This window comes from Oncorhynchus nerka, linkage group LG6 (genome assembly GCF_034236695.1).
Source record: "Oncorhynchus nerka isolate Pitt River linkage group LG6, Oner_Uvic_2.0, whole genome shotgun sequence".
Classification (NCBI taxonomy): domain Eukaryota; kingdom Metazoa; phylum Chordata; class Actinopteri; order Salmoniformes; family Salmonidae; genus Oncorhynchus; species Oncorhynchus nerka.
Genome location: NC_088401.1, coordinates 85347618 through 85372450, shown reverse-complemented (window position 1 = coordinate 85372450; position 24833 = coordinate 85347618).

Here is a 24833-nt window from a genome sequence, read left to right as displayed (position 1 = left end):
CTAAATAATATTAAAAGGCTTTTTAATAGATGTCATAATATCCAAATATAGCCTATTAATAGATTATCGGCCGACTGGCCCAGTCGGGACAGTGCATTACTTTTGACCGGGGCCTTATAGGACTCTGGTCAAAAGTAGTGCACTGTGTAGTGAATAGACTGTGGCATTTGGGATGCGTATTTTGGAGGGAGCTAGGACACGCAGGCAGGCAGCACAGGCCTGTAAATAATCAGGCCTGGGGCTCTCCCACCCCCAGTACCCAGGAGATGACGGCTGTGTTAATGTTGGACTCTGTCATAGCCTACAAAATATGACACAGAGGTTTACCTGAACAGGTCAAGAGAGCAGGAAAAACTCCAGGCCCCAGAAAAGACACAAACACATCACCCACACACCACTTCTGAACCTGTGATGGCACTTCCAATTTTACTCCGTGCTTTTACTATCGCTCTATTTGAATACCCATGATGGCCTCGTCTTCCACGGTTTTATTAAAGAATCCTGTGTATAATTGTTCATTTTACATTGTGACTGTCACCGTAATATATTTGTGTCTATGTGATTGACGTATGGTTATATCATCGTCAGTGGCATTCTAAAGAGAGCTTGTGGCAGTGTCTGAGATTCACTCTTTATTCCTAACCAACAGCGACAGCACATGGCTTGAATCTGTCTCTACTTGACATTTGATACAATTAATCACAACTGACAATAAAGACTGGGATTTTCATTTTGAGCAAAATTATGAAATATTTTTGTCACCTGTATCTGTAGATAAGTGACTATTTAATTCATCATTCGTGCTGAGCAATGGGAACTAAAGTCACAATGAGTGTTTTGCTAGAAATATGGACAAGCTTTTCAGAATCTAGGACTTTTGGGCTATCAAGGACGCACTCAATTGTGTACTTTCAGAAATGATCACATTGCAATACAACCCTTTAATATAATTCAATGCTAAAAGCAATAACGTTGAAATACTATTCAGATTTATTGAAACACTCCTCAGCCCCAAGAGTGCCGTTGTCACAGAGGTGAAATACAACACAAGTGTTGACTGGCATCCTGCGAAGTGTACATACACAATTTAGTGAAATGAATGACAGGAAAATGCCCTTTGGACCTAATGAGACTTTGACAATTAAATTCCAGTCTGACATACTAAGCCAGAGCAGGTTATAAATAATTAATCTAAACAAGTACGCAGGGCTGTCAAGAGAATGTCATGTCTCATTTGGTTGCACAGATCGATCCAGCAGTGACTGATGGTGCTGCAAAATTCAGTTTTAAAATATCCTCTTTCCTGTCCTAAGTCTTCTCTCTACATACTATTTCCTTCTTGATGTACGGAGGGAAGTGTTGTTCCCTCTGTCAGTAAAGGTCTTACACTTTTCTTCAGTTTCTTCAGTCCACGGAATGAACCTTTTCTTCAGAATCTTTGAGCTCATCTTAAGTATTCCTGTTGAATTATTTAAGTTGAGCTATTTTCGTTTTTTGGAGTCTCTGAAAGCATTTGAGGACAAGGGAGCATTTTCAATACAATCCTCTACACAATGTAGTGTAGTCATTTATATCTTAGCTGGTGCTCTGGAAATCAAATCCCAGCTTTATTTGAGGGATTTGATTTAGGGCTCAATTCAATCCATAGCGCTGAAGATCTGTAGCACAGAGCCCTAGACATTTAAAGGCAATGTTTCCTCGTTAGCGGAGACTGCATTCACGGTAAACACTGCATATGTTGGCTCAATCGGAAGTTAACTTTACACATCAATCACACTATAACGCTGAACTTCCTTGATATGGACCATCGAGAGCATCCTGGTTGCATCACCGCCTGGTATGGCAACTGCTCTGCCTCCGACTGCAAGGCACTACAGAGGGTAGTGCATACGGCCCAGTACATCACTGGGGCCAAGCTTCCTGAAATCCAGGACCTCTATACCAGGTGGTGTCAGAGGAAGGCCATAAAAATTGTCGAAGACTCCAGCCACCCTAGTCATAGACTGTTCTCTCTGCTACCTCATGGCAAGCGGTACCGGAGCGCCAAGTCTAGGTCCAAGAGGCTTCTAAACAGCTTCTACCCCCAAGCCATAAGACCACTGAACATCTAATGAAATGTCTACCCAGACTACCTGCATTGCCCCCCTCTGTCCACACCACTGCCACTCTCTGATGTCATCTGATGTCACTTTAATTAACTCCACCTACATGTACATATTACCTCAAATAACCGGTGCCCCCCGCACATTGACTCTGTACCGACACCCCCCCACCCCCTGTATATATATTGCTAATTCTTTACTGCTGCTCTTTAATTACTTGTTACTTTTATCTCTTATTCTTACCCGCAAAAAACTGCATCGTTGGTTAGGGGCTCGTAAGTAAGCATTTCACTGTAAGGTGAATACACCTGTTGTATTTGGAGCATGTGACTAATATAATATGAAAAAAGGAACATTTTCAAAATGTGTAGAATTGTAAGTAGTTAGACGGAACTGTGCCACGTCACTGCACACACTATCAGTATAACTAAGATTATGATGTCGATGGATATTTAAATCTCTGTTTGATCTCTGTCTGAAGGACAATCTTCAACCCAAATAATGAACACAAACTACAAGCATTGACCAACAAATGTCTACTATTGACTTATTCAACTCAAAGCAAATCCCCCCCCCCTCTCTCTCTCTCTCCCTCTGTCTCTCTCTCTCTCTCTCTCTCTCTCTCTCTCTCTCTCTCTGTCTCTCTCTCTCTCTCTCTCTCTTTCTCTCTAAATGCCACTTCCCTAGTTTTCATAGATACATATTATATATTTCCCATCCCTGACAGAATGTGGTATCCTACAGGTCATGTTGCTCTTTGGATACCATCAGCCATCAGCCATTAATAATCATGCAGCACACTAGATGGCATAGACTTGGCCATTAATAAATGATGGCTCTGATCCAATTAAGGGGCTTGGAAGAGGAGAGATCTCCTGGTGTCCTCACGGAACATTTGGTGTGCACGGAACATTTGGTGTGCTACGCGTTCCAAACAGCACCCTATTCCCTACATTGTGCACTACTTTTGACCGGGGCCTTATAGAACTCTGGTCAAAAGTAGTGCACTGTGTAGGTAATAGACTGTGGCATTTGGGATGCGCCTTTTGGAGGGAGCTAGGACACGCAGGCAGGCAGCACAGGCCTGTAAATAATCAGGCCTGGGGCTCTCCCACCCCCAGTACCCAGGAGATGACGGCTGTGTCAACAGCCTGGCACTGCACTGTCACCACACATCACTCCTGAGCCTTCTGAGGCCCTCGCTGCTCTGTGAACATACCACAATATACTGTATATCCACATTCCTTACCACGCCACGTATGCTAAAATAGCCTGGACAAATACTATTCACAATTCAAATGTTTTTTGTTCAAATGGTGCTGTTTAAAGTTGTATCTGTTTTAGTAGGATTTCGAGCATCTTTCTTTATGATGAGGGTCAAATGAAATGCAGACAATGTAACAGAAGATGGACACACTGCTGACAGATAGAGTACAAAGTCTTCCCCGTGTATATCATTTTACAACATCGTCATTAATCCTTCACGTCGTTTTGTTGTAAGTTTTAACTAAAAGTTCAGACAATTAAAAAAAAAAGGCTAAAAAATGAACACCAACTCACATTATTCAACATCTTTAGCAAATTAACCCCCATTCATGTCATTTGGCATTTTAGCTAGATACCCTCATGGTTTGGGCTGCCCTAAAATGTTCTTGATAATGTACTGTAGGCCTACCCATTGTTTGACCCTATTTTTACTGTTGTATGATGATGCACAGTAGAATAAACATGAAAGGGAAGCCAGAACAATATTAATTAGGGATGTGATTCTGTCCAGGACCAGCCAGGCCACCAGTCTATCAGTCCATCAGCCTGTGCCTTAATGTCACATAATGACTTCCATCAAATTAAACTCGCTAACCTAGTTTAAATGAGGAATAAAACACAAATTGTCAAAGACTCCAGTCATCCAAGTCATAGGCTGTTCTCTCTGCTACCTCTCTGTACCGGAAAGCCAAGTCTAGGACCAAAAGCTTCTTAACAGCTTCTACCCTCAAGCCATAAGACTCCTGAACAATTACTCAAATGGCTACCCAGACTATTTACGTTGCTACTCGCTCTTTATTATCTATCCATAGTCACTTTAAAAATTACCTTGACTAACCTGTGCCCCTGGACATTGACTCAGTACTGGTACCACTTTTATATAGCCTCATTATCGTTATGTAACTATTATTTACATTTTTTTAAACTTTCATTTATTTAGTAAATCTTGAAATGCATTGTTAGTTAAGGTCAAGCAAGCATTTCACGGAAAAGGTCTGCAACTGTTGTATTCTGCGCATGTGACAAATACAATTTGATTTGATGTGGATGTGTATGGCTGGCTGACCAATGGCCATCAAGGCTTCAAATCCAACATGGTTATATATAAGTATGAAGTATAATGTGTTTCTCTGAGCTTAATGGGGTGCCCTGACTTTGATATTACATTTAGCCGTCTGAAATATTAACACGTTTCATTATTTAGGACAACATTAAAATCTAAATCTACGATTCGAAACGAGGGGAGTGCGCTCACAACTCAGTCGGACATCAAAATGACATTGCAATTTCTTTGCCACAATTGCTCAACTTTCAAATGAAATCCTAATTCCATTGTGAGGCGGTAAATATCAGATATCCATAAATCGACCCTTAATAGCAGAAGAAAAACAGTGTTGTGTTTAATTGTTTAAAGGTACTGCACACCAGAAACATCCAGACCAAGCCACCAAGGTACCAAGACGGATAGATTAATCTTAAGGGAATTGAATCAAGATGTTAAAAAATCAGACGTCATTAAAGGACACCACAAACACAAGTTTTAAGTCCTTATTAATGGAGCATGACACGTGAAAGTATCTTCTCAGAAGAGACACCACATAAAAAATAAATACAAAATAAACGCATTCAGTTAAACCAAAATTAGGTCTTTCTTTAATGTATCATCATGTGTTTTCCACTCTGTTTGTCAAGGTTCTCAAGACATTTAAACCAAATCTTATCCTATTTGTCAATTTATCCCTGAATATAGTACACTGTACATGGCTATAAGTCTCAGGTTCAACCAGGACACTCTTGATGACTGATTTAGCCAGTACAATAATTGACACATCTCAGAGAAATGCAAGCATAGCATTAATTCAGAAGCAAACTACACACAAAGACACATGCTGTATTTATTGAATACATAATTATCCAGCCCCTGTTCATTAGTCCCCAGTTTTACGTTTCCATGTTAATTATTGGTCCTGGAAGATGCAAGCTGACAGGATCTTTAATCAGCCCGGGGCGTAGATGGGTATCTTAAGGACACCTTGCTGACATGCTGAGAAGAGGGGCTGGAGGGATGATGTCCTAGGGATGATGTGTCCCTAATGCAGATGACTACGACTCTATGACTAGAATGTGTCATTCCCCTTGATACTTCACAACCAAATATGTCAATTAGTGCTAACGGAAAACCGATCAGGGATACTGGCATGCAAATGATCTTCTGAAATAGATCATTTTAATCCTTCTAGAAGGAGCACGGAATAGCAGAGACCTTAATCCTTCTGGCTATATAAGGGACAGAATTTTTATTGTGTGAATATTCCCATTCTGTGTGTAGATGGGTGGGGTTCTACCCACAGGATCCACAGTGAACTGTATGTGAAGCATTACGAGTTACACACAAGTTAACATGAAGGCAAAGTTTCCTAGTGTCCTAGTCCAATATTGAACAGCTACCTTGACTTTTTCCCTCCGCTGTCAGAGTCAACAAAACCCTATAGGAGTTTAGTCTGTCACCGTGGAAGTCAATACCATCCCGTAATGATTGACACGGGCTTAGCTGTAAGGCTTTGACTCGGGGTCAAGTAATTCAAAGGATAAATCAATGTAAAGAACCCGGGATATCTTGAACACGGTGATGCTTGAAGGGACGGGAAAACATACATTATAGACCTTTAAATAGTGACTGTTCGATATTACACCAGATCGGAAACATTTGTCAGCATTTGTGAACAAGCAACTGCAGATGAGCTCCACGGGCGACTTCTGTGCATTAGACACATCGACGATGTCATCTCTTTCTGCACATTATTAGGGAATGTAACATTTAGATTTTTCCGGGGAATAATATTTCTCTGCATACAACTGTGAGAACAGAAGGTAGAGAGATAATGTGGTTTTTAATGTGCATAGTTTCATGTTCGTAGAGGGATGATAAAGTGCCTGGGATTGAAGTAACACAACCGTCTGCAAAGCTGCCCCTTTTACAGCGTAACAACCCTGACTTTCCATTAGATGTGGACAGTCATGGTCACACACAAAATAAAAAGACACAAACTCTGACCAAAGCCTTGGCTGGTGTGGACCTACGTACAGTAGTGTCAGTAGAGGGAGGAAGGATAAGCCTAGCTGCCCCCTGTGGGCGACAACACTTACACTGACACGGTCCCCGATTCAAAGTGACATTTCTGACAGAATAAAAAATAATGGCCGTACTAAACAGGAGCCATGGATCTGACAAACATTTAGATGCTATCTCCCAGCTCCAGTGAATAACTGCAGTGAGTGCCACTGTGACCACGGACCATGTCGCACAGCACCAGCTAGCAGGGCCACTGGCAACACCGGCCACACAGACACCTAATCACACCGGACAGAGGGGCTCCCGCCTCATCAAGCACAGGCCCAAATCTAAGTAATTGACAAAAAAAGATAATGAATAGAAGAACCACAGCAGAGAGAGTTACACACCAAGGCTTTCTGACTGTGGAGATGTCTGTCTGTCGCTGAGCACTGACTTCCTTCCTGTGTTATTGGAGTATAAACTCTACCAAATAGAACGTTGAAACTCTTCTGAACTTGAGAAGCTCGTATGTACTGTGATTCAGTTTGTACTGAATGTATATATTTGCCAATACCACCAGATCTATTTTCATTGTTAGAAAATATTATTTTGAAAATGGTTGCTTTTACTTGGAAGAAATTCAATCAAATGTAAACTACAACGTTGTGCATAACCTTGTAAACATTACCACTAGCCCTGACCACAACTGTACTAACCTTGTAAACATTACCACTAGCCCTGGACACAACCTGCCTTGTAAACATTACCACTAGCCCTGACCACAACTGTACTAACCTTGTAAACATTACCACTAGCCCTGACCACAACTGTACTAACCTTGTAAACATTACCACTAGCCTTGACCACAACTGTACTAACCTTGTAAACATCACCACTAGCCCTGACCACAACTGTACTAACCTTGTAAACATTACCACTAGCCCTGACCACAACTGTACTAACCTTGTAAACATTACCACTAGCCCTGGACACAACCTGCCTTGTAAACATTACCACTAGCCCTGACCACAACTGTACTAACCTTGTAAACCTTACCACTAGCCTTGACCACAACTGTACTAACCTTGTAAACATTACCACTAGCCCTGGACACAACCTGCCTTGTAAACATTACCACTAGCCCTACCACAACTGTACTAACCTTGTAAACATTACCACTAGCCCTGACCACAACTGTACTAACCTTGTAAACATTACCACTAGCCCTGACCACAACTGTACTAACCTTGTAAACATTACCACTAGCCCTGACCACAACTGTACTAACCTTGTAAACATTACCACTAGCCCTGACCACAACTGTACTAACCTTGTAAACATTACCACTAGCCTTGACCACAAATGTACTGGCCTTGTAAACATTACCACTAGCCCTGACCACAACTGTACTGGCCTTGTAAACATTACCACTAGCCCTGACCACAACTGTACTAACCTTGTAAACATTACCACTAGCCCTGACCACAACTGTACTAACCTTGTAAACATTACCACTAGCCCTGACCACAACTGTACTGGCCTTGTAAACATTACCACTAGCCCTGACCACAACTGTACTGGCCTTGTAAACATTACCACTAGCCCTGACCACAACTGTACTAACCTTGTAAACATTACCACTAGCCCTGACCACAACTGTACTGGCCTTGTAAACATTACCACTAGCCCTGACAACTGTACTGACCTTGTAAACATTACCACTAGCCCTGACCACAACTGTACTAACCTTGTAAACATTACCACTAGCCCTGACCACAACTGTACTAACCTTGTAAACATTACCACTAGCCCTGGACACAACCTGCCTTGTAAACATTACCACTATCCCTGACCACAACTGTACTAACCTTGTAAACATTACCACTAGCCCTGACCACAACTGTACTAACATTGTAAACATTACCACTTGCCCTGACCACAACTGTACTAACCTTGTAAACATTACCACTAGCCCTGACCACAACTGTACTAACCTTGTAAACATTACCACTAGCCCTGACCACAACTGTACTAACCTTGTAAACCTTACCACTAGCCTTGACCACAACTGTACTAACCTTGTAAACATTACCACTAGCCCTGGACACAACCTGGCTTGTAAACATTACCACTAGCCCTACGACAACTGTACTAACCTTGTAAACATTACCACTAGCCCTGACCACAACTGTACTAACCTTGTAAACATTACCACTAGCCCTGACCACAACTGTACTAACCTTGTAAACATTACCACTAGCCCTGACCACAACTGTACTAACCTTGTAAACATTACCACTAGCCCTGACCACAACTGTACTGGCCTTGTAAACATTACCACTAGCCCTGACCACAACTGTACTAACCTTGTAAACATTACCACTAGCCCTGACCACAACTGTACTAACCTTGTAAACATTACCACTAGCCCTGAGCCCCACAACCTAACCTTGTAAACATTACCACTAGCCCTGAACACAACTGTACTAACCTTGTAAACATTACCACTAGCCCTGGACACAACCTGCCTTGTAAACATTACCACTAGCCCTACGACAACTGTACTAACCTTGTAAACATTACCACTAGCCCTGACCACAACTGTACTAACCTTGTAAACATTACCACTAGCCCTGACCACAACTGTACTGGCCTTGTAAACATTACCACTAGCCCTGACCACAACTGTACTGGCCTTGTAAACATTACCACTAGCCCTGACCACAACCTGCCTTGTAAACATTACCACTAGCCCTGACCACAACTGTACTAACCTTGTAAACATTACCACTAGCCCTGACCACAACTGTACTAACATTGTAAACATTACCACTTGCCCTGACCACAACTGTACTAACCTTGTAAACATTACCACTAGCCCTGACCACAACTGTACTAACCTTGTAAACATTACCACTAGCCCTGACCACAACTGTACTAACCTTGTAAACCTTACCACTAGCCTTGACCACAACTGTACTAACCTTGTAAACATTACCACTAGCCCTGGACACAACCTGGCTTGTAAACATTATCACTAGCCCTACGACAACTGTACTAACCTTGTAAACATTACCACTAGCCCTGACCACAACTGTACTAACCTTGTAAACATTACCACTAGCCCTGACCACAACTGTACTAACCTTGTAAACATTACCACTAGCCCTGACCACAACTGTACTAACCTTGTAAACATTACCACTAGCCTTGACCACAAATGTACTGGCCTTGTAAAAATTACCACTAGCCCTAACCACAACTGTACTGGCCTTGTAAACATTACCACTAGCCCTGACCACAACTGTACTAACCTTGTAAACATTACCACTAGCCCTGGCCACAACTGTACTAACCTTGTAAACATTACCACTAGCCCTGACCACAACTGTACTAACATTGTAAACATTACCACTAGCCCTGGACACAATCTGCCTTGTAAACATTACCACTAGCCCTGACCACAACTGTACTAACCTTGTAAACATTACCACTAGCCCTGGACACAACCTGCCTTGTAAACATTACCACTAGCCCTACGACAACTGTACTAACCTTGTAAACATTACCACTAGCCCTGACCACAACTGTACTAACCTTGTAAACATTACCACTAGCCCTGACCACAACTGTACTGGCCTTGTAAACATTACCACTAGCCCTGACCACAACTGTACTGGCCTTGTAAACATTACCACTAGCCCTGACCACAACCTGCCTTGTAAACATTACCACTAGCCCTGACCACAACTGTACTAACCTTGTAAACATTACCACTAGCCCTGACCACAACTGTACTAACATTGTAAACATTACCACTTGCCCTGACCACAACTGTACTAACCTTGTAAACATTACCACTAGCCCTGACCACAACTAACCTTGTAAACAACTGTACTAACCTTGTAAACATTACCACTAGCCTTGACCACAACTGTACTAACCTTGTAAACATTACCACTAGCCCTGGACACAACCTGGCTTGAGCCCCGACAACTGTACTAACCTTGTAAACATTACCACTAGCCCTGACCACAACTGTACTAACCTTGTAAACATTACCACTAGCCCTGACCACAACTGTACTAACCTTGTAAACATTACCACTAGCCCTGACCACAACTGTACTAACCTTGTAAACATTACCACTAGCCTTGACCACAAATGTACTGGCCTTGTAAACATTACCACTAGCCCTGACCACAACTGTACTGGCCTTGTAAACATTACCACTAGCCCTGACCACAACTGTACTAACCTTGTAAACATTACCACTAGCCCTGACCACAACTGTACTAACCTTGTAAACATTACCACTAGCCCTGACCACAACTGTACTAACATTGTAAACATTACCACTAGCCCTGGACACAATCTGCCTTGTAAACATTACCACTAGCCCTGACCACAACTGTACTAACCTTGTAAACATTACCACTAGCAACCTGGTAAACATTACCACTAGCCCACACCTGCCTTGTAAACATTACCACTAGCCCTACGACAACTGTACTAACCTTGTAAACATTACCACTAGCCCTGACCACAACTGTACTAACCTTGTAAACATTACCACTAGCCCTGACCACAACTGTACTGGCCTTGTAAACATTACCACTAGCCCTGACCACAACTGTACTAACCTTGTAAACATTACCACTAGCCCTGACCACAACCTGCCTTGTAAACATTAGCCCTGACCACAACTGTACTGGCCTTGTAAACATTACCACTAGCCTTGACCACAACTGTACTAACATTGTAAACATTACCACTTGCCCTGACCACAACTGTACTAACCTTGTAAACATTACCACTAGCCCTGACCACAACTGTACTAACCTTGTAAACATTACCACTAGCCCTGACCACAACTGTACTAACCTTGTAAACATTACCACTAGCCTTGACCACAACTGTACTAACCTTGTAAACATTACCACTAGCCCTAACCACAACTGTACTACGACAACTGTACTAACCTTGTAAACATTACCACTAGCCCTGACCACAACTGTACTAACCTTGTAAACATTACCACTAGCCTTGACCACAACTGTACTAACCTTGTAAACATTACCACTAGCCCTGACCACAACTGTACTAACCTTGTAAACATTACCACTAGCCCTGACCACAACTGTACTAACCTTGTAAACATCACCACTAGCCTTGACCACAACTGTACTGGCCTTGTAAACATTACCACTAGCCCTGACCACAACCTGCCTTGTAAACATTACCACTAGCCCTGTAAACATTACCACTAGCCCTGACCACAACTGTACTAACCTTGTAAACATTACCACTAGCCCTGACCACAACTGTACTAACCTTGTAAACATTACCACTAGCCCTGACCACAACTGTACTAACCTTGTAAACATTACCACTAGCCCTGACCACAACTGTACTAACCTTGTAAACATTACCACTAGCCCTGACCACAACTGTACTAACCTTGTAAACATTACCACTAGCCCTGACCACAACTGTACTAACCTTGTAAACATTACCACTAGACACAACCCTTGTAAACATTATCACTAGCCCCACAACTGTACTAACCTTGTAAACATTACCACTAGCCCTGACCACAACTGTACTAACCTTGTAAACATTACCACTAGCCCTGACCACAACTGTACTAACCTTGTAAACATTACCACTAGCCCTGACCACAACTGTACTAACCTTGTAAACATTACCACTAGCCTTGACCACAACTGTACTAACCTTGTAAACATTACCACTAGCCCTGGACACAACCTGGCCTTGTAAACATTACCACTAGCCCTGACCACAACTGTACTAACCTTGTAAACATTACCACTAGCCCTGACCACAACTGTACTAACCTTGTAAACATTACCACTAGCCCTGACCACAACTGTACTAACATTGTAAACATTACCACTAGCCCTGGCCTTGTAAACATTACCACTAGCCCTGACCACAACTGTACTGGCCTTGTAAACATTACCACTAGCCCTGGACCACAACCCCTTGACCACAACTGTACTAACCTTGTAAACATTACCACTAGCCCTGACCACAACTGTACTAACCTTGTAAACATTACCACTAGCCCTGACCACAACTGTACTAACCTTGTAAACATTACCACTAGCCCTGACCACAACTGTACTAACCTTGTAAACATTACCACTAGCCCTGACCACAACCTGCCTTGTAAACATTACCACTAGCCCTGACCACAACTGTACTAACCTTGTAAACATTACCACTAGCCCTGACCACAACTGTACTAACATTGTAAACATTACCACTAGCCCTGACCACAACTGTACTAACCTTGTAAACATTACCACTAGCCCTGACCACAACTGTACTAACCTTGTAAACATTACCACTAGCCCTGACCACAACTGTACTGGCCTTGTAAACATTACCACTAGCCTTGACCACAACTGTACTAACCTTGTAAACATTACCACTAGACCACCCTGAGCCCCACAACTGTACTAACCTTGTAAACATTACCACTAGCCCTGGTAAACACAAGCCCTGCCTTGTAAACATTACCACTAGCCCTACGACAACTGTACTAACCTTGTAAACATTACCACTAGCCCTGACCACAACTGTACTAACCTTGTAAACATTACCACTAGCCCTGAACACAACTGTACTGGCCTTGTAAACATTACCACTAGCCCTGACCACAACTGTACTAACATTGTAAACATTACCACTAGCCCTGACCACAACTGTACTAACCTTGTAAACATTACCACTAGCCCTGACCACAACTGTACTAACCTTGTAAACATTACCACTAACCCTGACCACAACTGTACTAACCTTGTAAACATTACCACTAGCCCTGGACACAACCTGCCTTGTAAACATTACCACTAGCCCTGACCACAACTGTACTAACCTTGTAAACATTACCACTAGCCCTGACCACAACTGTACTAACCTTGTAAACATTACCACTAGCCCTGACCACAACTGTACTAACCTTGTAAACATTACCACTAGCCCTGACCACAACTGTACTAACCTTGTAAACATTACCACTAGCCCTGACCACAACTGTACTGGCCTTGTAAACATTACCACTAGCCCTGACCACAACTGTACTAACCTTGTAAACATTACCACTAGCCCTGACCACAACTGTACTAACCTTGTAAACATTACCACTAGCCCTGGACACAACCTGCCTTGTAAACATTACCACTAGCCCTGACCACAACTGTACTAACCTTGTAAACATTACCACTAGCCATGACCACAACTGTACTAACCTTGTAAACATTACCACTAGCCCTGACCACAACTGTACTAACCTTGTAAACATTACCACTAGCCCTGACCACAACTGTACTAACCTTGTAAACATTACCACTAGCCCTGACCACAACTGTACTGGCCTTGTAAACATTACCACTAGCCCTGACCACAACTGTACTAATCTTGTAAACCTTACAACCACCTCTGACCACGACTGGCAGCAAGGTTCTACCCATTATCACAGCCAGGTTACCCACATAAACGTTTCTTTACAGTGTAGTGGTCTACCCACTACCTACCAGTCCACTGTAGTGGTCTATCTACCAGTCCACTGTAGTGGTCTGTCTACCAGTCCACTGTAGTGGTCTACCTACCAGTCCACTGTAGTGGTCTATCTACCAGTCCACTGTAGTGGTCTGTCTACCAGTCCACTGTAGTGGTCTATCTACCAGTCCACTGTAGTGGTCTATCTACCAGTCCACTGTAGTGGTCTATCTACCAGTCCACTGTAGTGGTCTATCTACCAGTCCACTGTAGTGGTCTATCTACCAGTCCACTGTAGTGGTCTACCTACCAGTCCACTGTAGTGGTCTATCTACCAGTCTACTGTAGTGGTCTATCTACCAGTCCACTGTAGTGGTCTGTCTACCAGTCCACTGTAGCCCTGTAGTGGTCTATCTACCAGTCCACTGTAGTGGTCTATCTACCAGTACACTGTAGTGGTCTATCTACCAGTCCACTGTAGTGGTCTATCTACCAGTACACTGTAGTGGTCTATCTACCAGTCCACTGTAGCCCTGTAGTGGTCTACCTACCAGTCCACTGTAGCCCTGTAGTGGTCTACCTACCAGTCCACTGTAGCCAGGTAGTGGTCTATCCCCTTAGCAGTTGTTCTATGGCCACATTTACTAATTTGTCCACAACTGCTCAGAGGGAAAACAACAAGTTGTGTACTTTGACTATGTTTTCTGAATCAATGTTGCGTCATCATGCCCCCATGTGGTGACCTAATTAACAGGGCCCCTGAGACTAGGTGGTCGCAGTGAGGCAATCTGTTGACATCTCTAACCCTTTTAGAGGAAACACTGAATAAGAAAAATACACAAATAAAACAAACCATAGAAGGAGATATTTCACACAAGTTTAAATGTCTGGCACATTGTTCCACTGGCTATGATCAACCAGGAAACAGCCCGTGCTGATGTCAGTCACACATGCTCAAAAATGCTGGTGAAATTATTCTTTACCAAAGCCGTGAACAAACTGCATCACAGATGGAAGACTAATCTTTCCTAAACTGGATGAAGGTAAAACTGTTGGCAAATCTGCCACATTAGATGAGAAACAGCCTATATAATAATCCAAATACAAATTCCCATATGATGTTATTTTCCCTATTCAATCAGCATTTCCTGTTTGTTGTTGGTTGATGATTTAGATACTATAACAAAGCAAACCAAATGACCACCTATCTCCATTCTGTGATGTGATAATTCAACAAAAGAAAAGGATAGCTACAGCAAGAAACTGTTTGGCGAAGGTTTAATGTTCACAGAGCTTATTTGGTTGGTTAAATAATTGAGGGATGTGTTTACTGTGAACGTATGAGTGGGTTTCATAATGAGAGTGAACAGATCTCTTAAAGACCCCCAGTGCAGTTAATATATTGGATTTTCCTGTGTTTTACGGTATATACAGTATATATTTCCACACTATGATTTGAAAAGAATTACTGTGAAAATGATGATGATGCCCTTTTAGTGTAAAGAGCTGTCTGGTGGGGTGGAGGTTTTGGCCTTCCATGGTGACATCACCATGTGGTAAATGAGTTTTATAAAAAGACACTTCCAAACCTCTCTGCCAATAATATTTTGTTGTTTGTTTTCGTTATCCCCCTCCCCACTCAGACCACTCCAAGACAGCAATAGAACAAGTATTGCTTGAGAAACAGCTTTTTATTTAATTTAATTTAATTTTTTACAATTTTAATTGAACAAAATCACAGTGAGGTGCTCAATTGTTACCTAGAAATGATTTGATATTGAGATGGGAAAAAAAGATGCTTTGGACCTTTAACAGAGGTTGAATAGAATATGGAAATGACAACCAGGTCAGGGTTTTATACATAGCCTTCTATATAGCTTGGGGGGAGGGAAACGTCTTTCCTTAATGTTTTTGCACCGTGGCAAGGCCGATGCCATCCCATAGCCATCAGAGTTAGCTGGCTGCTTGCTGCATACTGATTGTACAGCCCTGCCAACCCAACTCCAGAGGGTTAAAACTTTGGAAATAGCTGCCCTCAGACCCCATTTACAACTACATTTGAGGAAAATTCAGATTTGTCTCTGCATGGCAAACCAACAAAAGCATCTTTGTTATAATTGCAGGGATGAGAGGATTCTCAATGGACATGCATTCATTCTCCATTAAGAAGCTGGAGTGAAGAATGCCTGTTGGTTAATATGCTTCAGTGAGTGTAGTCTCTCTGTGTAGGTGAATATGCTGTAGTGAGTGTAGTCTGTCTGTGTAGGTGAATATGCTGTAGTGAGTGTAGTCTCTCTGTGTAGGTGAATATGCTGTAGTGAGTGTAGTCTCTCTGTGTCGGGGAATATGCTGTAGTGAGTGAAGAATGCCTGTCGGTGAATATGCTGTAGTGAGTGAAGTCTCTCTGTGTAGGTGAATATGCTGTAGTGAGTGTAGTCTGTCTGTGTAGGTGAATATGCTGTAGTGAGTGTAGTCTCTCTGTGTAGGTGAATATGTTGTAGTGAATGTAGTCTCTCTGTGTAGGTGAATATGCTGTAGTGAGTGTAGTCTGTCTGTGTAGGTGAATATGCTGTAGTGAGTGTAGTCTCTCTGTGTAGTTGAATATGCTGTAGTGAGTGAAGTCTCTCTGTGTAGGTGAATATGCTGTAGTGTGTGAAATCTCTGTGTAGGTGAATATGCTGTAGTGAGAAAGTCTCTCTGTGTAGGTGAATATGCTGTAGTGAGTGAAGTCTCTCTGTGTAGGTGAATATGCTGCAGTGAGTGTAGTCTGTCTGTGTGGGTTGAATATGCTGTAGTAAGTGTAGTCTCTCTGTGTAGGTGAATATGCTGTAGTGAGTGTAGTCTCTCTGTGTCGGGGAATATGCTGTAGTGAGTGAAGAATGCCTGTCGGTGAATATGCTGTAGTGAGTGAAGTCTCTCTGTGTAGGTGAATATGCTGTAGTGAGTGTAGTCTGTCTTTGTAGGTGAATATGCTGTAGTGAGTGTAGTCTCTCTGTGTAGGTGAATATGTTGTAGTGAATGTAGTCTCTCTGTGTAGGTGAATATGCTGTAGTGAGTGTAGTCTGTCTGTGTAGGTGAATATGCTGTAGTGAGTGTAGTCTCTCTGTGTAGGTGAATATGCTGTAGTGAGTGTAGTCTCTCTGTGTAGGTGAATATGCTGTAGTGAGTGTAGTCTCTCTGTGTAGGTGAATAGTCTCTCTGTGTAGTGAGTGTAGTTAGTTTCTCTGTGTCGGGAATATGCTGTAGTGAGTGAAGAATGCCTGTCGGTGAATATGCTGTAGTGAGTGAAGTCTCTCTGTGTAGGTGAATATGCTGTAGTGAGTGTAGTCTGTCTGTGTAGGTGAATATGCTGTAGTGAGTGTAGTCTCTCTGTGTAGGTGAATATGTTGTAGTGAATGTAGTCTCTCTGTGTAGGTGAATATGCTGTAGTGAGTGTAGTCTGTCTGTGTAGGTGAATATGCTGTAGTGAGTGTAGTCTCTCTGTAGGTGAATATGCTGTAGTGAGTGTAGTCTCTCTGTGTAGGTGAATATTCTGTAGTGAGTGTAGTCTCTCTGTGTAGGTGAATATGCTGTAGTGAGTGAAGTCTCTCTGTGTAGGTGAATATGCTGTAGTGTGTGAAGTCTCTCTGTGTAGGTGAATATGCTGTAGTGAGTGAAGTCTCTGTGTAGGTGAATATGCTGTAGTGAGTGAAGTCTCTCTGTGTAGGTGAATATGCTGCAGTGAGTGTAGTCTGTCTGTGTGGGTTGAATATGCTGTAGTGAGTGTAGTCTCTCTGTGTAGGTGAATATGCTGTAGTGAGTGTAGTCTCTCTGTGTCGGGGAATATGCTGTAGTGAGTGAAGAATGCCTGTCGGTGAATATGCTGTAGTGAGTGAAGTCTCTCTGTGTAGGTGAATATGCTGTAGTGAGTGTAGTCTGTCTGTGTAGGTGAATATGCTGTAGTGAGTGTAGTCTCTCTGTGTAGGTGAATATGTTGTAGTGAATGTAGTCTCTCTGTGTAGGTGAATATGCTGTAGTGAGTGTAGTCTGTCTGTGTAGGTGAATATGCTGTAGTGAGTGTAGTCTCTCTGTGTAGGTGAATATGCTGTAGTGAGTGTAGTCTCTCTGTGTAGGTGAATATTCTGTAGTGAGTGTAGTCTCTCTGTGTAGGTGAATATGCTGTAGTGAGTGAAGTCTCTCTGTGTAGGTGAATATGCTGTAGTGTGTGAAGTCTCTCTGTGTAGGTGAATATGCTGTAGTGAGTGAAGTCTCTCTGTGTAGGTGAATATGCTGTAGTGAGTGAAGTCTCTCTGTGTAGGTGAATATGCTGCAGTGAGTGTAGTCTGTCTGTGTGGGTTGAATATGCTGTAGTGAGTGTAGTCTCTCTGTGTAGGTGAATATGCTGTAGTGAGTGTAGTCTCTCTGTTTCGGGGAATATGCTGTAGTGAGTGTAGTCTCTCTGTGTCGGGGAATATGCTGTAGTGAGTGAAGAATGCCTGTCGGTGAATATGCTGAGTGTGAAGTCTCTCTGTGTAGGTGAATATGCTGTAGTGAGTGTAGTCTGTCTGTGTAGGTGAATATGCTGTAGTGAGTGTAGTCTCTCTGTGTAGGTGAATATGTTGTAGTGAGTGTAGTTTCTCTGTGTCGGGGAATATGCTGTAGTGAGTGAAGAATGCCTGTCGGTGAATATGCTGTAGTGAGTGAAGTCTCTCTGTGTAGGTGAATATGCTGTAGTGAGTGTAGTCTGTCTGTGTAGGTGAATATGCTGTAGTGAGTGTAGTCTCTCTGTGTAGGTGAATATGTTGTAGTGAGTGTAGTCTGTCTGTGTAGGTGAATATGCTGTAGTGAGTGTAGTCTCTCTGTGTAGGTGAATATGCTGTAGTGAGTGTAGTCTCTCTGTGTAGGTGAATATGTTGTAGTGAGTGTAGTTTCTCTGTGTCGGGGAATATGCTGTAGTGAGTGAAGAATGCCTGTCGGTGAATATGCTGTAGTGAGTGAAGTCTCTCTGTGTAGGTGAATATGCTGTAGTGAGTGTAGTCTGTCTGTGTAGGTGAATATGCTGTAGTGAGTGTAGTCTCTCTGTGTAGGTGAATATGTTGTAGTGAATGTAGTCTCTCTGTGTAGGTGAATATGCTGTAGTGAGTGTAGTCTGTCTGTGTAGGTGAATATGCTGTAGTGAGTGTAGTCTCTCTGTGTAGGTGAATATGCTGTAGTGAGTGTAGTCTCTCTGTGTAGGTGAATATTCTGTAGTGAGTGTAGTCTCTCTGTGTAGGTGAATATGCTGTAGTGAGTGAAGTCTCTCTGTGTAGGTGAATATGCTGTAGTGTGTGAAGTCTCTCTGTGTAGGTGAATATGCTGTAGTGAGTGAAGTCTCTCTGTGTAGGTGAATATGCTGTAGTGAGTGAAGTCTCTCTGTGTAGGTGAATATGCTGCAGTGAGTGTAGTCTGTCTGTGTGGGTTGAATATGCTGTAGTGAGTGTAGTCTCTCTGTGTAGGTGAATATGCTGTAGTGAGTGTAGTCTCTCTGTGTCGGGGAATATGCTGTAGTGAGTGAAGAATGCCTGTCGGTGAATATGCTGTAGTGAGTGAAGTCTCTCTGTGTAGGTGAATATGCTGTAGTGAGTGTAGTCTGTCTTTGTAGGTGAATATGCTGTAGTGAGTGTAGTCTCTCTGTGTAGGTGAATATGTTGTAGTGAATGTAGTCTCTCTGTGTAGGTGAATATGCTGTAGTGAGTGTAGTCTGTCTGTGTAGGTGAATATGCTGTAGTGAGTGTAGTCTCTCTGTGTAGGTGAATATGCTGTAGTGAGTGTAGTCTCTCTGTGTAGGTGAATATGCTGTAGTGAGTGTAGTCTCTCTGTGTAGGTGAATATGCTGTAGTGAGTGAAGTCTCTCTGTGTAGGTGAATATGCTGTAGTGAGTGAAGTCTCTCTGTGTAGGTGAATATGCTGTAGTGAGTGTAGTCTCTCTGTGTAGGTGAATATGCTGTAGTGAGTGTAGTCTCTCTGTGTAGGTGAATATTCTGTAGTGAGTGAAGTCTGTCTGTGTAGGTGAATATGCTGTAGTGAGTGAAGTCTCTCTGTGTAGGTGAATATGCTGTAGTGAGTGAAGTCTCTCTGTGTAGGTGAATATGCTGCAGTGAGTGTAGTCTGTCTGTGTGGGTTGAATATGCTGTAGTGAGTGTAGTCTCTCTGTGTAGGTGAATATGCTGTAGTGAGTGTAGTCTCTCTGTGTAGGTGAATATGCTGTAGTGAGTGTAGTCTCTCTGTGTAGGTGAATATGCTGTAGTGAGTGTAGTCTCTCTGTGTAGGTGAATATGCTGTAGTGAGTGAAGTCTCTCTGTGTAGGTGAATATGCTGTAGTGAGTGAAGTCTCTCTGTGTAGGTGAATATGCTGTAGTGAGTGAGTGAAGTCTCTGTGTAGGTGAATATGCTGTAGTGAGTGAAGTCTCTCTGTGTAGGTGAATATGCTGTAGTGAGTGAAGTCTCTCTGTGTAGGTGAATATGCTGTAGTGAGTGAAGTCTCTCTGTGTAGGTGAATATGCTGTAGTGAGTGTAGTCTCTCTGTGTAGGTGAATATGCTGTAGTGAGTGAAGTCTCTCTGTGTAGGTGAATATGCTGTAGTGAGTGTAGTCTCTCTGTGTAGGTGAATATGCTGTAGTGAGTGTAGTCTCTCTGTGTAGGTGAATATGCTGTAGTGAGTGTAGTGTAGGTGAATATGTGAATGTAGTGTCTCTGTGTAGGTGAATATGCTGTAGTGAGTGAAGTCTCTCTGTGTAGGTGAATATGCTGTAGTGAGTGTAGTCTCTCTGTGTAGGTGAATATGCTGTAGTGAGTGTAGTCTCTCTGTGTAGGTGAATATGCTGTAGTGAGTGAAGTCTCTGTGTAGGTGAATATGCTGTAGTGAGTGTAGTCTCTCTGTGTAGGTGAATATGCTGTAGTGAGTGTAGTCTCTGCAGTGTGTAGGTGAATATGCTGTAGTGAGTGTAGTCTCTCTGTGTAGGTGAATATGCTGTAGTGAGTGTAGTCTCTCTGTGTAGGTGAATATCTCTCTGTGTAGGTGAATATGCTGTAGTGAGTGTAGTCTCTCTGTGTAGGTGAATATGCTGTAGTGAGTGTAGTCTCTCTGTGTAGGTGAATATGCTGTAGTGAGTGTAGTCTCTCTGTGTAGGTGAATATGCTGTAGTGAGTGTAGTCTCTCTGTGTAGGTGAATATGCTGTAGTGAGTGTAGTCTCTCTGTGTAGGTGAATATGCTGTAGTGAGTGTAGTCTCTCTGTGTAGGTGAATATGCTGTAGTGAGTGTAGTCTCTCTGTGTAGGTGAATATGCTGTAGTGAGTGAAGTCTCTCTGTGTAGGTGAATATGCTGTAGTGAGTGTGAAGTCTCTCTGTGTAGGTGAATATGCTGTAGTGAGTGAAGTCTCTCTGTGTAGGTGAATATGCTGTAGTGAGTGAAGTCTCTCTGTGTAGGTGAATATGCTGTAGTGAGTGTAGTCTGTCTGTGTAGGTGAATATGCTGTAGTGAGTGTAGTCTCTCTGTGTAGGTGAATATGCTGTAGTGAGTGTAGTCTCTCTGTGTCGGGGAATATGCTGTAGTGAGTGAAGAATGCCTGTCGGTGAATATGCTGTAGTGAGTGAAGTCTCTCTGTGTAGGTGAATATGCTGTAGTGAGTGTAGTCTGTCTGTGTAGGTGAATATGCTGTAGTGAGTGTAGTCTCTCTGTGTAGGTGAATATGTTGTAGTGAATGTAGTCTCTCTGTGTAGGTGAATATGCTGTAGTGAGTGTAGTCTGTCTGTGTAGGTGAATATGCTGTAGTGAGTGTAGTCTCTCTGATGTAGGTGAATATGCTGTAGTGAGTGTAGTCTCTCTGTGTAGGTGAATATTCTGTAGTGAGTGAAGTCTCTCTGTGTAGGTGAATATGCTGTAGTGAGTGAAGTCTCTCTGTGTAGGTGAATATGCTGTAGTGAGTGAAGTCTCTCTGTGTAGGTGAATATGCTGTAGTGAGTGAAGTCTCTCTGTGTAGGTGAATATGCTGTAGTGAGTGAAGTCTCTCTGTGTAGGTGAATATGCTGTAGTGAGTGAAGTCTGCCTGTGTAGGTGAATATGCTGTAGTGAGTGAAGTCTCTCTGTGTAGGTGAATATGCTGCAGTGAGTGTAGTCTGTCTGTGTGGGTTGAATATGCTGTAGTGAGTGTAGTCTCTCTGTGTAGGTGAATATGCTGTAGTGAGTGTAGTCTCTCTGTGTCAGGGAATATGCTGTAGTGAGTGAAGAATGCCTGTCGGTGAATATGCTGTAGTGAGTGAAGTCTCTCTGTGTAGGTGAATATGCTGTAGTGAGTGTAGTCTGTCTGTGTAGGTGAATATGCTGTAGTGAGTGTAGTCTCTCTGTGTAGGTGAATATGTTGTAGTGAGTGTAGTCTCTCTGTGTAGGTGAATATGCTGTAGTGAGTGTAGTCTCTCTGTGTAGGTGAATATGCTGTAGTGAGTGTAGTCTCTCTGTGTAGGTGAATATGCTGTAGTGAGTCTGTAGTCTCTCTGTGTAGTCTCTCTGTGGTGAATATGCTGTAGTGAGTGTAGTCTCTCTGTGTAGGTGAATATGCTGTAGTGAGTGTAGTCTCTCTGTGTAATATGCTGAATATACTGAATAGTGAGTGAAGTCTCTCTGTGTAGGTGAATATACTGTAGTGAGTGAAGTCTCTCTGTGTATGTGAATATGCTGTAGTGAGTGTAGTCTGTCTGTGTAGGTTGAATATGCTGTAGTGAGTTTAGTCTCTCTGTGTAGGTGAATATGCTGTAGTGAGTGTAGTCTATCTGTGTAGGTGAATATGCTGTAGTGAGTGAAGTCTCTCTGTGAATAGGTGAGGTGAATATGATGTAGTGAGTGAAGTCTCTCTGTGTAGGTGAATATGCTGTAGTGAGTGAAGTCTCTCTGTGTAGGTGAATATGCTGCAGTGAGTGTAGTCTCTCTGTGTAGGTGAATATGCTGTAGTGAGTGTAGTCTCTCTGTGTAGGTGAATATACTGTAGTGAGTGAAGTCTCTCTGTGTAGGTGAATATGCTGTAGTGAGTGAAGTCTCTCTGTGTAGGTGAATATACTGTAGTGAGTGAAGTCTCTCTGTGTAGGTGAATATGCTGTAGTGAGTGAAGTCTCTCTGTGTAGGTGAATATGCTGTAGTGAGTGAAGTCTCTCTGTGTAGGTGAATATGCTGTAGTGAGTGTAGTCTCTCTGTGTAGGTGAATATGCTGCAGTTATTTGGACAGATGGATTGATGTACATGTCTAGATCCACACCTTAGGATCCAGCAACACTTCTGTACCACTTAGTCTGTCTCTTCAAGATCCAGCAACACTTCTGTACCACTTAGTCTTTCTCTTTAAGATCCAGCAACACTTCTAGATAATTTAGTCTGTCTCTTTAAGATCAACCCCATTTGACATTTTACCAATTAGAAACAACAAGACTTCTCTCTACAAAATGGCTATTAGGGCTAGCTTAAACTGGCTATTAGGGCTAGCTTAAATTGGCTATTAGAGCCAGGTTAAAATGGCTATTAGGGCTAGCTTAAAAAAAATCTACAAATACATAGTTTATAGCTTGTCCTTGGATTTCACGTGAAGAGGAATAGCGGTGCGGTTTTGGTACCCTGGATTTGAGCACGGGAACAGTTGGAAGAGAGAGGCTAGAGATGTGTAGCCAAAGCAAGAAGCTAAATACCAGCTAGATATTAGGCCATTCATTTGCCAAATAGTAAGGCTATAAATATTCACCTGTCAAAGTGTAAGAAAAAAAAAGTGAACGTATTCTGAAATGGCATATCTGTGCATTCCTCCAGGCTGCTCTCCGCAGTCGCTAACACGCAAAGCTCCACTATTGATTAGCTCTACGTTTTAAAACAGGGACATGATTCCACCTGGGCTACAACTACACAGTACAATGAGAGAAAAGTATTATTGTGATCAAGTGAGGACACAATCATTGTCTTGGGTTGTAAAACTGCAGTGATGTAGGCTCATTTGGATAACCACTCAAACATCCTGGTTTTGAATGCTTCCTGCCGAAATAACGGCCTACAACTTAGGTTCTGATTATGCAACAATTTGATCAGTTGTGGGTTTATTCTCCACAGTTTACAATGTCCAGAAAGGTACATTAGCAGGCTACTCATAGCGTGTATTTTGATCACACCATCACACATTCTCTCTCTCTGTCTCTCCTTTCAAACTCTCATATTTTACATTCAGCAAGCAAGAGCAAGCTGGAGTCATTCCTCGATTAGCTAGTAGTAGTAGTAGATAAAATGCTTGCATTAAGTGTAGGCTTACAACAATCTATTGTAGTCTAGCTTTTCCTGGGACTCCAAGAGCTAAGAGGAATAGCTGTATCTTTATTACACAAAGAGAACTGTGAAGACAGACTACAGATGTGTAGACTAAGTTAGAAGCATATGCAACCCATCAGTCATTAGCTAAATATTAGGCCTGATTCTACTAATACTTTTTTAGGGACAAGACAATGATCATACCTAGGCTATAACAACACAATGCAATAATTACTTTAAAAAAAAGTGTATTATTATTTTTGTGAGTTAAGAACCCTAGTCTAGGCTGTAAACTGCAGTGAATCTTACATTTCAATAACCGCCAAAAAGCCCTGCGTTTTGAATGCATGTTTCATTCCCAAATAATAATACAACACTTCTATACCACTTTGTCTCTTTAAAATCCAGCAACACTTCTATACCACTTTGTCTCTTTAAAATCCAGCAACACCTCTATACCACTTTGTCTCTTTAAAATCCAGCAACACTTCTATACCACTTCGTCTCTTTAAAATCCAGCAACACTTCTATACCACTTTGTCTCTTTAAAATCCAGCAACACTTCTTTGCCACTCAGTCTGTCTATTTCA